We start from the raw sequence: 14532 nt of genomic DNA on the forward strand, positions 1-14532 counted from the left end.
AAAAAGAAAAAGGACAAGCGACTGGGAATCTTGGTTCCAGAAGTTCTCAAGGCCCAGCTATACCCAAGACCTTCCAAAGATAAGTTGTTTTGTAAGAATCCACAGTATACATTTAACAAAGTACCTTTTTAGAGTACTTTTTAAAAAGAGGTTCTTTTTTTTAACCTAAGAGAGTTCTAATTTCCTTACATTAATTAATCAGCAGGTGGTACTGCAAAGGTATAAGAAGACACTTATCCAGATAATAAGGACTTTCTCTGTTAGTCACTGAGAGTTGAAGTTATAGGTTCACAGCAACTATTTCTACTGAGCAGCCAAAAGAAAATATAAATAGCAAACCAAAAAGTGTACCCCTGTGTGTGTGCGCGTGTGTGCGTGTGTGTGTGCGCATGCATGCTTGCAGTCAGTTGCATCCAACTTGACTCTGTGACCTCATGGTCTATAGTCCACCAGGTTCCTCTGTCTATGGGATTCTCCAGGCAAGAATATTTGCGTGGGTTGTCATTTCCTCCTGCAGAGGATCTTCCCATCTCAGGGATTGAACTCTGGCATCTCCTGGATCAGTAGGCAGATTCTTTACCCCTGAGCCACCTGGAAAGCTGTTGGTCAGGTCGAAAAACAGACAAAAGAAAAATCACCAGAGTTGCAGAACTTCTTTTGCAAAAAAGAGGAAAAAAAAATTGAGAGGCAAAGTAGGAATAACAGCTCCCAAAAAACATGAATAAACTATTTAAATTCTGTGCAAATGCATCATTTTGGTGTAAAATAAAAGGTGTGGACCAGATAACTGCCTACCTCCTTACTAGCTCTAAAATTCTTTAGCTCTGATGTTAAAAACATCAATGGTAATTTATACTGTTTTTAAAGTCCTCAAAATATGACAAAGATTAAAAATGGAGGTCTTAGCTAACTTAGTACCAATGATAGAATCAGACCAACTGGTTCAGAATCTGCTTTATTGGCTAGTTATCAAGTTTGCATTGGTGAAAAATTGTTACTAGCTCTCAGAGGTGATTTGTTAGTATCAGATATAGCCCAGGCTCTGTAGGTGCTAAAACTACATAGAAATGTTGTATAAGGACACAAGAAGGCAAAATCCAATCCCTATCATTTTATTTCTTCATGGTTTTTAATTTAAAATCACTACTCAAGATCCAGCTCATATTTATTTTCCTTTTAAAGTCTAGTTTGTTTTTCCTTTCACACCAGTGGTCCACTTTGTCATGAATATTTTCTCTACTGTAATTTAGTATACTAAGTATATATAGAGAGTAATGATTACAAAATATTTTTGACAAGTATGGAAAATAGTATTTAATGTTTTCCATCTGCTTGCTGTATGCTGTGTCATGAAAAGAACCACTGGTCCTATAGAATCAGGAAACACCTATGCAAGTACATGACAGAAATACAAATGCTTAATCAATTAATTTTGATCACTTACACATTTTTGTAAATGTTACCACATGTTGTTTAAATTATCCGTTATCAAAACTAGTGCCCAAATGCTGTCACTTCCCAGAGCTTCACTCTGGAAGGTTTTAAAACTTGTAATTATTTAAATTTATTTGGGGAAAATGAACTGTCATTTCTTTCTAGATATCTGATGTCTAAAGCTGAAGCTCAAGTTCTGAGATCTTCCTTCTAAGAACTTTTGTGGTGCTGTCACAAAGTGTTTTGTTCAGTAGATTTAAGTTCTCAAAAAAAAGTCAAAAACCAAGAAGTCTATCTAACGACCTCAAATTCAAACTACAGATTGCAAAAGGGAATGCAGAATGTGTCACAATTTTGATCTGCAGGCTTGGAAGGCATTGCAGATTGTCCATGTTCTAGGAAGTCAGGTGGTGCTAGTGGTGAAGAATCCAGCTGTCAATGCAGGAGATGCAATAGATGTGGGTTTAATTCCTGGGTCAGAGAGATCCCCTGGAGAAGGAAATGGCAACCCATTCCAGTATTCTTGCCTGGGAAATGCCATGGACAGAGGAGCCTTGTGGGCTACAGTTCATGGGGTTGCAGAGAGTCAGACATACCTGAGTGCACACACACAGTAAGTCACCAGAGCTTGGTTCCATGTAGGGATCCATCTGTCCTCACCTCACCCCATGCTTCTGAGGGATTGTGCTGGAGGAAGAGAGCTCCATCAGGACAACACGGCAGAGTCTAGGAACTCTTTCTAGACAAGTCTGTTTCACCAACTTGGCACAGAGATCAGAAAGGCTTCCCATAGCCAAAGTAATTGTTCTAAATATTGCAAATACTGGCATAGGAATTTGTTTTTTCTTGAATAATGATTGAGTTCTTATAAAAGCAGCACTATCTCAAACTCCTGAAAGGCAGGTGTTCTAATTATGCCCATTTAAATGCCCAAGGTGACAGACCTAAGATGCTGCCCAGCAGAGGGTGAACACAGGTGCCTGACTATGGAGCTGGTGTTCTGACCACTGAATAAGGTAAAGGGCTAGATATTGGTACAAATGATGCAAACAGAACTTCTTGTCTTAGGCAACGTTATCAGGGTTTTCCTGAGCAGATTTCCCAGACTGAGTTTTTTAGTCTTATATTAATGTTTACAGAGTGTGGTTTATCCCAATTCATATTGCACATGCAAATTTCACACAGTGAAAATTCAAAGAGAAAAAATAGGCATGAAATCACACAGCTTGCCCATCTGCAGTACTGGCAGAGTAGGTATCAAAGACTTTGCACTGCACTCCCTTCTCCAAATAATTAAGCCAATGTAAAGTCCACAGGGGCCAGGGGCTCTTGGAAACAGGAGAAAACTTGAATACACACACACACCTGTACATTTTGCCTGAGGAGAGGTGACATATCAGATATTCACATCCCAAAACATGAAGAACTACTGCACTAAAATCTTTTAAATTGTAGAACTGTCATTCCCCCCATAACTTTTTTTATATAGGAAGAATGTTAATCCACAAAAGAAAACCTGCCCTGTTTGTTATATTTCTCATGGTAAGGTAATAAATTAGTATTGTGATTTATTAAAAAGCAAAGTAAGAGAAAAACTAAAAATGCACTAAGGTTTACAATGCATATATAATACAAGCATGTTAAAAGAAGCAACATTAAACTGGAATAAAGTGAATCATTTCATCATTAATACAGGTCTTCTAGTCTCCAAGAAATCTTTATTTTACTCAATCCTGAAAGGAAAGGAACAAATGGCTCCTTTCTGTTTGAAACACCTTACAAAGTCACTGCTCTGAGATTACATCTTAGAGATAATCCGTCTTTAGGTTTCATGTTGGAATTCAAATGCACTGTTACAACAGGATGTAAAAACTTCAATTGTATGTGGGTAATATGGTTTTTCCAGTGGTCATGTATGGATGTGAGAGTTGGACTATGAAGAAAGCTGAGCGCCAAAGAATTGATGCTTTTGAACTGTGCTGTTGGAGAAGACTCTTGAGAGTCCTTTTGACTGCAAGGAGATCCAACCAGTCCATCCTAAAGGAGATCAATCCTAGGTGTTCATTGGAAGGACTGATGCTGAAGCTGAAACTCCAGTACTTTGGCCACCTGATGCAAAGAGCTGACTCATTTGAAAAGACCCTGATGCTGGGAAAGATTGAGGGCAGGAGGAGAAGGGGATGACAGAGGATGAGATGGCTGGATGGCATCACCGACTCAATGGACACGGGTTTGGGTGGACTCCGGGAGTTGGTGATGGACAGGGAGGCCTGGCGTGCTGTGGTTCATGGGGTTGCAAACAGTTGGACACGACTGAGCGACTGAACTGAACTGAACTGAATATGGTGCAATCACTGAACGTCTTTGATAAAAAGCACCTATTGTGCTGAGAAATGGCACATTTTAGTGATTCAACAATTGACTTTAATCCTCAATACCGTGGTACGCGAAATGGAGCAGGGAGTGTGAGAAAGAAGGGTTTGCTGATGTAGCTATTATCAGCTTGGAATGACTGAAGCTTTTCCACATAAGCTTATTTCCCCTTAGGAAAAAACACATTACAGCACAGAAATATAAAAACCTTACCCAGTGCTAATCTCTCTTTTATGTAGCAAATGAGTACACATCATCTTTAGTGTCTGCAAGGAAATTGCATTGGAACCATACAACCTCCTCTTATTGAGTTTTGTATTATAGAAGGTAAAAAGTTTAATCCCTTTTGAGAGTTAAGAAATATAAGGATTTCTCCTTTCAGGGTGTAGGAAACAAAACAAAGAATTTATATTCTTGTTATATATTATCAGTATATGATAATATACTGATTGGAAGTGTTTGGATCTAGGTTTGTCAATACAAGTTGACAAGCTAACTTATTCAACAAGCTATAATTCAACAAGTAAGTTGAATAATATTCATGTGGTATCCAAAAACTGTTGAGCTTGTTTCTCTAAGTGTGCTTTATTAATCTTGATAATGAATGGAAGATAATAAGAAAGGAACTGTATGGCAGTTTATACAAGGAAAGTTTTTTCCAAAGTGGATGATAATATTTGATCTCTGTGCTTCTTTTTTGAGGAAATTTAACTCTAGAAGTTCCTGGTGTGAGGCTGCGCCATGACAGGCAGCCTAGATTAGGAGTAGGCCTGGTTTTCCAGGGTAACATGATTATCAGGCCACCTGGAGCCAGCCAATCAACATGCACCTAGCAAGAAAAAGGGAACCTATTAGGGGAAAGCAGAAAAGCCCGCGAACGCCCACGTTTGAAAAAAAGCCCGTGAAGGTTTGGGCCAATAAGATTACTTTGCAAACATGTAACCAATCCGCTTAAGCCAGCCACCAACGGCTTATGCACACCTTATAAATTGGGTAACAGCTTGGGCTCAGCGCTCTCTGACCCCGTACCACTGTGTTGGACGCGTGGCATGAGCCCTGACTCGAGTCAGCAATAAACTTCCCTTTTTTTGCGAGTTGCATTGTCTTGGAAGCCTTCTCTCTTCCCGCTTGGGGATTCGGACATCGGGCATAACACCTGGTCCTGTGGGGCTCAGGAACTACACTGGCAGCGGTCAGAGTGCTTGCTGAATAAAATGAGGTGTGCTCAGACACAAGTGCTCAGGGACAGAGTCTGCATTGGTGAAGCCACACTGGCCACTTTAATAAATGAATCCCAACATTTTGGTGACTTACAACAATAAGAGTGTAATTCTCCTTTGTGTAACAGTCCCTGTTGATGCTCCTGGTCAGTGAGTGGCTATCTTGACCCCAGTAGTTCAGGGACCCAGGTTCCTGCCAATTTCTGGTGTCATAATCCAAATAGCCTCTTCTGTTACCTGTGTCTAGATGGCAGATGGGACAGAGAGCTTCTTAAGGGTCTTGGCCTACAGGTGACACACATCACTTCCGTGTACATTTTGTAGTGACTACTGGTCACGTGGCCACACACATAAGTCAAAGGAATTAGAAAATGTAGTCCTTGATTGAGCAGCCATGTTTCAGTTAAATTTCATATTATGGGAAGGTAGCAAACTTTCGCTTGAAGCAAGCATTCAATGTCATTGACTCTTAACTGCTTTACATTACATTAAAATAAATTTCCAGATGGATCACTTTTAAATGCAAATTTTTCCCTCTTCAGCAAGTGGTGCTGGAAAAGCTGGACAGCTGCATGTAAATCAATGGAGTTAAAACACACCCTCTAACCATACACAAAAATAAACTCAAAATAGCTTAAAGAGCTAAGTGTAACATGACACCATAAAACAATTTAAATGTAACCATGACACCATAGAACATAGATAAAACATTCTCTGACATAAATCACACTGCTGTTTTCTTAGGTCAGTCTCTCAAGGCAATTGAAATAAAAACAAAAATAAACAAATGGGACCTAATTAAGCTTACATGCTTCTGCATAGCAAAGGAAACCATAAACAAAATTAAAACACAACCTACAAAATGTAAGAAAATATTTGCAAAAGATGTGACTGTCAAATGACTTATTTCAAAAAATACAAATAGCTCATATAATAACAAAGAAACAACCCAATCAAAAAATGTGCAGAAGACCTAAATAGACATTTCTCAAAAAAAAAAAAACAAAAAAAAAGACACACAGATGGCCAATAGGCACATGAAAAGATGTTCAACATTGCTAATTATTTGTTTACTTGCTAAGTCCTGTCCTACTCTTTCCTATCCCATGGACTGCAACCTGCCAGGCCTCCCTGTCCTTCACTATCTCCCGGAGTTTGTTCAAATTCATGTCCACTGAGTCAGTGATGTTATCTAACCATCTCATCCCCCGTCACCCCCTTCTCTTCTCACCTTCAATCTTTCCCAGCATCAGGATCTTTCCCAATCAGGAGGCCAAAGCATTGGCTCTTCAGCTTCAGCATCAGTCCTTCCAATGAATATTCAGGGTTGATTTCCTTTAGGATTGATTGGTGTGATCTCCTTGCAGTCCAAGGGACTCTCAAGAGTCTTCTTTCAGCAGCACAATTCTAAAGCATCAATTAACCAGCACTCAGCCTTCTTTAAGGTCCAACTCTCACATCTGTACATGACTACATGGACTTCTGTCAGCAAAGTGATTGATGCCTCTACTTTTTAATACACTATCTAGGTTTGTCATAGCTTTCCTTCCAAGGAGCAAGTGTCTATAATTTCATGGCTACAGTCACCGTCCTCAGTGATTTTAGAGTCTAAGAAAATAAAATCTGTCACTGTTTTCACTTTTTCCCGTTCTATTTGCCATGAAGTGATAGAACCAGATGCCACGATCTTTGTTTTTTGAATGTTGAGTTTTAAGCCAGGTTTTTCACTCTCCTCTTTCACCCTCATCAAGAGACGCTATTTTCTTCTAACTTTCTGCCATTAGAGTGGTATCATTTTCTACATTCACCCTTATGGCGGAAAGTGAAGCGGAACTAGAGGCTTTTGATGAAAGTGAAAGAAGAGAGTGAAAAAGCTGGCTTAAAACTCAACATTCAAAAACTAACATTATGGCATCCAGTCTCATCACTTCATGGCAAATAGATAGGGAAACAATGGAAACAGTGACAGACTTTATTTCCTTGGGCTCCAAAATCACTGCAGGTGGTGACTGCAGCCATGAAATTAAAAGATGCTTGCTCTTTGGAAGAAAAGCAATGACCAACCTAGACAGCATATTAAAAAGCAGAGACTTTACTTTTCTGACAGAGGACCATCTAATCAAAGCTATAGTTTTTCCAGTAGTCAAGTATGAATGTGAGAGTTGGACCATAAAGAAAGCTGAGCACTGAAGAATTGATGCTTTTGAACTGTGGTATTGGAGAAGACTCTTGAGAGTCCCTTGGACTGCAGGAAATTAAACCAGTCAATCCTAAAGGAAATCAGTCCTGAATATTCATTGGAAGGACTGATGCTGAAGCTGAAACTCCAATACTTTGGCCAGTTGATGCAAAGCAGAGGCTCATTAGAGAAGACTGATGCTGGGAAAGACTGAAGGCAGGAGAAGGGGATGACAGAGGATGAGATCGTTGGAAGGCATCACCGACTCCATGGACATGAGTTTGAGCAAGCTGTGGGAGATGGTGAAGGACAGGGAAGCCTGGAGTGCTGTAGTTGCAAAGAGTCACAAAGAGTTGGATACAATTGAGTGACTGCTGCTGCTGCTGCTGCTAAGTCGCTTCGGTTGTGTCCGACTCTGTGTGACCCCATAGACGGCAGCCCACCAGTCTCCTCCATCCCTGGGATTCTCCAGGCAAGAACACTGGGGTGGGTTGCCATTGCCTTCTCCAATGCATGAAAGTGAAAAATCAAAGTGAAGTCACTCAGTCATGTCTGACTCTTTGTGACCCCAAAGACTGCAGCCTACCAGGCTCCTCCATCCATGGGATTTTCCAGGCAAGAGTACTGGAGTGGGTTGCCATTGCCTTCTCCGAACTGAGCGACTGAACCTCAACAAATCTGCATATCTGAGGTTGTTGATATTTCTCCTGGATTCTGGCTTGTGATTCATCCAGCCTGGCATTTCAGATGACATACTCTGCACATAAGTTAAATAAGCAAGGTGACAATATATAGCCTTGTGGTACTCCTTTCCCAATTTTCAACCAGTCTGTTGTTGCATGTCTGATTCTAACTGTTGCTTCTTGACCCACATACAAATTTTTCAGGAATTTATAATAATTATATGATAATTATAATAATTTGCTAATTATTAGAGAAATGCAAGTCAAACTATAATGAGGTATCACCTCACACTACTCAGAATGGCCATCATCAAAAAAATCTACAAACAATACATGCTGGAGAGGATGTGGAGAACAGGGAACCCTCCTGTATGGTTGGTGAGAATGTAAATTGATATAGTCACCATGTAGAACAGTATGGAGATTCACTACTGGGAATATACCCTGAGAGAAACCACAATTCCAAGACACATGTACTCCAGTGTTCACTATAGCACTATTTACAATAGCCAGGACATGGAAGTAACCTTGATATCCACGGACAGATGAATGGATAAAGAAGCTGTGGTATGTATATACAATGGAATATGATTCAGTCATAAAAGGGGATGGATTTGAGTCAGTTGTGAGGTGGATGAACCTAGAACCTGTTATACAGAGCTAAGTAAGTGCAAAAGAGAAAAATACTGTATATTAACATGTATATATGGAATCTAGAAAAATTGCACTGATAATCCTATTTGCAGGGAAGGAATGGAGATGCAGACATAGAGGACTTATGAACACAGTAGGGGAAGAAGAGGTTGGGATAAATTGAGAAAATAATGTTGACCTATATGCACTACGAGGTATGAAACAGATAGCTAGTGAGAAGCTGCTATATAACACAGGGAAACTAGCTTGGCACTTTGTGACAACCTAGAAGCACAGGATGGGGTGAGGTGGGAGAGAGGCTCAAGAGGCAGAGGAGATATATATGTATAGCTGGTCCCATCACTTCATGGAAAACAGATGGGGAAACAGTGGAAACATTGTCAGACTTTATTTTTCTGGGCTCTAAAATCACTGCAGATGGTGATTGCAGCCATGAAATTAAAAGATGCTTACTCCTTGGAAGGAAAGTCATGACCAACCTAGATAGCGTATTAAAAAGCAGAGACATTACTTTGCCAACAAAGGTCCATCTAGTCAAGGCTATGGTTTTTCCAGTAGTCATGTATGGATTTGAGAGTTGGACTATAAAGAAAGCTGAGCACCGAAGAATTGATGCTTTTAAACTGTGGTGTTGAATAAAACTCGTGGACAGCAAGGAGATCCAACTAGTCCATCCTAAAGGAAATCAGTACTGAATATTCTTTGGAAGGACTGATGCTGAAGCTGAAACTCATTCCTTTGGCCACCTGATGTGAAGAACTGACTCCTTGAAAAAGCCCCTGATGCTGAAAGATTGAAGGCAGCAGGAGAAGGGGACGACAGAGGATGAGATGGTTGGAAGGCATCACCGACTCCATGGACATTAGTTTGAGCAAGCTCCAGGAGTTGGTGAAGGACAGGGAGGCCTGGCGTGCTGCAGTCCATGGGGTCGTAAAGAGTCAGATACTACTGAGCAACTGAACTGAACTGAACTGAGGCTACCACGTGACCGCCAACGACGTTCTAGCATTCGCGCAGGAGCAGCCCAGGTTCAAACAGACTTGCTTAGAACTTCTCTAGGACACCGTTGGGTGGGTGGAGAGGGGCGCTCGGTCCAACAGCTCCTTTCTGATCGGTTGTGCTGTTTGAGAATGTGGTCTTTCCTTCCTGGAAATGAGCCTTAATTCCTCGAAGGTTGCACCAGAGCCGGAGCGGGAGGTGGGGCAAGAGCCTGGGTCCGAGTCCCAGGGGCCGGGGTCGGAGCCGGGACCTGACCCGGAGAGAGAGAGCTGGCTGCCCGCAGAGCCTGGCCTAGAGCCGGAGCCGCCCTCGGCCTCCAGTCAAGACCGGGAACCGAGCTTGGCTGGGCTGCGGGGCAGAACGCAGAGCCCCCTCCGGAGTCGCGGCCGAGGCTCCACCACCTCCGCCAGCATCGCGGTCTGAGAACCAACTGGTCCAGCGGCCCCGCTGCCACACCAACTGCCTGGAGGCGCCGCTATCCCGGGCCTTCCGGCAGCTGGGCTGGAAGGTAGGCTTGCAACCCTGGTCTGCTGCTGCCCATGGTGTTAACGGCCTTTCTAGGCACTGGCCTGATTTACCAGCCCCAGGATGAAGACGACGACCTCGAGGAGCAGTACACGCCGGTAGGGAGACCCACCAAGGGTGAGTAACGCTTTGTGCAGGACATTTCACTGCCAACGACTGTCTCTCATCTTCTCCACCTCCAGGAAGAGCACCGAGGTCAATTATGCCTCCATCCTAGTGATCTCCAACACTGAGACACTGCTGGAGCCGGAAATCTTAGAAGAAGTTTGCAAGGCGGAAGGCGGCTGCAGGCTTTGACTGTAACACAGGACAACGGAACCCAGACCCCTACAGCGAGGTGTGTGCTTTGAAGCAGGGCTCCTGTGTCCCCCCCTCCTCCCATCCCACTCTTGTTCGCCTGGGAAAGGATCAAGGGCCTCAACCTGAAGACCACCACCTTCCCCATCTACAGCCAAGCCGGTCAGATCGTCTACCTGGCCAACATCCTGGGAGGAACTGCCTTAGGCGAGAGTATGGGGCTGAGCCCCAAAGCCATGCGGCTGCAGTACCACCTGAAGACAGGTGAAGGAGAGGAAAATGAAGGTAGCCAGGCGTGGATGATCCACTTCCTGAGGAAGGTTGGCAGCCTTGAAAAGAGTCTGGCATTGAAGAAGATCAAGGTACCTAGCGGCTGGGGTTTATAGGGAGGCCAGGAGAAGGTGGGAGAGGTAGGAGGACTTGTTCCAAGCACCATAGCAGCAGCACTCCCAGATTGTCAGATAGAGTCCTAGACTAGAAGCCAGTTGTACTCTGCTCTATTTGATCCTTAATCAAACTTTCTTAAAATAGCACACTGAGGAAAGTCAGGAAAGAATCTAAAAAAGAGTGGATATGTGTATAACTGATTCACTTTGCTATACACATGAAATAACATAACATTGTAAAGCGGCTCTACTACAATAATTTTTTTTTAGTGAAGTAAAGAGAGATAGGCCCTTATAAAAAGAAAAAAGAAGAATGCCACAAATCTTAAATCCTTGATAACATTCTGGTTAAAAAAACAAACTGTACATTCTCAGGGGAGGTCTGTTCAGTACAAACGTTGATCTTCAGGTATAATTTGGTTTTCTGGTCAAATTACTCTGAAATTCTTTCTTCCAGTTTAAGCCTTTGCTGTTTCTGGGAGCCCCCTAAACTTTGTTTGGAGTTCATTAGAATAAAAAGACAAAACCTTAAACAAAAGTTCCATGATGTTTTTGAGAAAGAAAGATGAGCATTTTGCAAGTAAATTACAGCATAGTGCCAGGCACATGTTAGCTGTTGAGTAATTTTTGGGCTGGCAAACCTAGTCCTCTGAATAAAACTGGCGAAAAGGAGAAGACACCTTCTGGAAAAAAGCCTTTTAATACTCAGTTTCTGAAATGGTGTTTGTGCAGTTAAAATAGTAAAAGATAACAACCTAATAGAAGTTTAGAAAAAGTCATAATGTCTATAGTAATTAATGCTTTCACAGTTTTGTATAAGATTAAGATTTTGTATTTTCAGGAGTTTTAAACTTTAGATTTTTGAAAGAAACTTTGAAAAGCATGCCAGACATTTGTGGGAAGAAGCAAATCTTTATTACCTTCTATATTCTAAAATCATGATCCATATATTTTGATATTTTACTGAATTTTAATGTTTAAATCAATAAACTATAGTGTTATAATATCATATGTAACTCACACACAATATCAGAATTGAAGGTTATTTACCTGAATATATTTTTGTGGCAGGTCCTCTACTTTACATCACTTTCTAGACAACTGGAATTTGAGGCAACTTCTATGACAGTGGTCCCATTGTTTCACTTGGCATACCTTCTAACCATATTAGTTGCAATTGTATCATGTTAAAGGTGAGACAATTTTATTAAAAAATATTTTTAAATTAAAAAATAAATTAAAAATTTAATAATTTAATTTAAATAATAATTTAAATTAAAAATATTTACTAAAAATATTTTATTGTGTATTACATATAATGCCTAGATATGTCGGGGTAGTATGTAATTTTCTTGGTTCTGTCTCTCCGCAGCAAAGATTTGAAACACAGCGGACCAGTGTTACAGCTCGCTTACAGCTCAGAGTTTTATTCAGCAAGCAAAGGAAAGTACACCCTGGAGGCATGAGGGCAGGCTGACCCCAAAGGGGAGGCTTCAATCCATCTTGGCTTCCCATTTTTATACATTTGTCTCCTCCCCCTGAGTCTGCCCTATGTAAACTGGGCTAGCCAGGAGGGCTGTTTGTTTCCCCTCAGGGTCTCACTTCGGTTGTCCTCCGGTTTTCTTTTGTTCCGTTTTCCCGTGCTTTTTCCTTTCTTGTCTTTTAGCCACTGCCATTTGGGACTCCTTTTTCCTATTCTAACTATCTAACCTTCCCACCTCAAGAGATGGGAGGTCCAATTCTTTGGGAATTGGGGCGTCAAGCTCTCCTGGCTACTTCCTGCTGAGGTGGGACGGTGAGGAGAAAAGGGCCTCCCCTTCTTGCTAGTCTGAATCCTCAGAGTCCTTATAGTGGTGTCCATCTAAGACTGAGTGATATTTTCTGTGGTTGGGTGTAGTTTTATATATCCTTATTGAACTGGCACTGCGTGTTGCAGCTTGTTGGCCTGGGCAGAGACAAAATGGGTTAAACAATCGATCGTACATGGAGCAATCATGAGCAGCATCAATGTGGTGATAACAAGGATTAGTAGGGGCATTAGCCAACTCCAAATTCCCCATCACCAGGAGAAGAGCCCCCAAAGAGAGATTGTAGCCACCCTGAGAACTCTGCAGCTCATTCTTTCAGATCCTGTAGGACCTGAATGTTTTTCGTGAGGACTGTGAGACTTTCTTCAACTTAGCTGGAGGTATTTACCCAGAAACAACACATCTCATTCAAGATGGTTCAAGTCCCTCCTTGTTCAGGGATCAGGAGATCTATCTCTTATCTATTTTGGAATACAACCCCTGCCAAGCAGTGTCAGCTCTTTAGATCTATCCTGAGAAATCTTATCCCCAGAAACTTAATTTTGGGGATATTCATTACAATGGTACTCGTTTGTAGTCCTGAATAGGTATCTGAGATCTGGGGCTCACAGGTGTATTGAGTGTCCTCTTCTCTTTCATTCCATGGCTTGACTCATGAGGAGTGAATCCAGGAGTCATGCCCTGGTACCTTGACTGCTCTGGGGGTAGAAAGTATTACAGGGTAGGGAGGAGCCCTTCCATGTGGAGCCTTTGGGGACCCATCTTTCCAGACTAAATAGGACTAAATAGGACTTCAGTCCCTGGAGCATACAGTGGTGGCTCTTTAGAATATTTTGGGTCCTGATTGACACCCTACAAGTGTATATCTTGGAATTGCCCAAAGGCTATGGTATAAGACCAGAGGGTCTGAGCCTCTGGATCTAGAAAGAGGTCATTGACATAAACAAAAGTTCTCCCATATAGCCTCTCATAAGGACTAAGACCAACCTTTTCCTTAGGGGCAATATGGGTGCAGAGGAGAGCTATTGGTAAAGCCTCCTTCTATCCCAGGAAGGTCTCCTGGGGTTATCCTTTTTCGCTGATTTTAAGAATTGGTTGACTCTTCCTATTTTTCCTGAAGACTGAGGGCTCTAGGCACAATGGAGATAGTAAGTAATGCCCAATTCTTTAGAGACCCCTTGGGTGACCTTAGAAGAAAATGATTTCCCATTGTCACTTTGTAATGAACTGGACAGGCCAAATCTCAGAATGACTTCATGGAACAGTTGTTTTTTTTTTTTTTTTAACCACCTCCTCAGCCTTCTCAGTCTGGGTGGTAAAGCCTTCAGTTCATCCTGTGAATGTGTCTATCGTGACTAGTAGGTATTTATACCCTTGAGAAACTGGCATCTGGGTGAATCCCATCTGCCAGTCCTCTCCTGGGTAGGTCCCACACCATTGGATGGGCTGGGTCAGTTGGGGTCTTTGAGCTCCTTGGGGGTCTTTTAATTGGCAAATGGGACAAGAGGAGACCACTTGCCTTATAATCATTTGGAGGTCTGTTCCTATGAAGGACCTTTCTAGTAATCTTTGGAGGGCCTTCTCCCCTAAATGAGTGGTGGCATGTAAGGTGTTAACCAACTTCCACTGGAGGTTCCCAGGCAGAAAAAGGAGTCCCTCCTTTTGGAACCACCCCATATGATCTTTTTGAAAGCACTTACTCTTAGCTTTAAGAGTCTCACCTTCAGTATATGAAGGAGTTTCTGGCAAAGTAGTCTGCGGAACTAGGTGGCAACCCCTATCAGGTCATTGTTCTGTAATGCTGCTCTCTTAGCTGCCTGATTGACTGCTTGGTTCTCCCGTGCCACTTCTGTGCTCCCTTTTTGGTGTCCTTTACAATGGGAGACTGAAACCTCAGCAGGCTTTTGGATGCCTCCAAAAGCCTAAGGATTTGATAACCATACTTGGTTGGGGACCCTTGGGTGGCCAAGTGGC

At 42.1% G+C, this 14532-nt stretch overlaps 2 pseudogenes; one reads left to right on the forward strand and one right to left on the reverse strand.

Annotated features, from left to right (window-relative positions):
* LOC122681069 overlaps nt 1–14532 on the forward strand; it is a 180498-nt pseudogene that overhangs the window by 23688 nt on the left and 142278 nt on the right.
* Nucleotides 12650–14532, reverse strand: part of LOC122681741 — a 68467-nt pseudogene continuing 66584 nt past the window's right edge.

The sequence above is a fragment of the Cervus elaphus genome, chromosome 23 (assembly GCF_910594005.1).
Source record: "Cervus elaphus chromosome 23, mCerEla1.1, whole genome shotgun sequence".
Classification (NCBI taxonomy): Eukaryota; Metazoa; Chordata; class Mammalia; order Artiodactyla; family Cervidae; genus Cervus; species Cervus elaphus.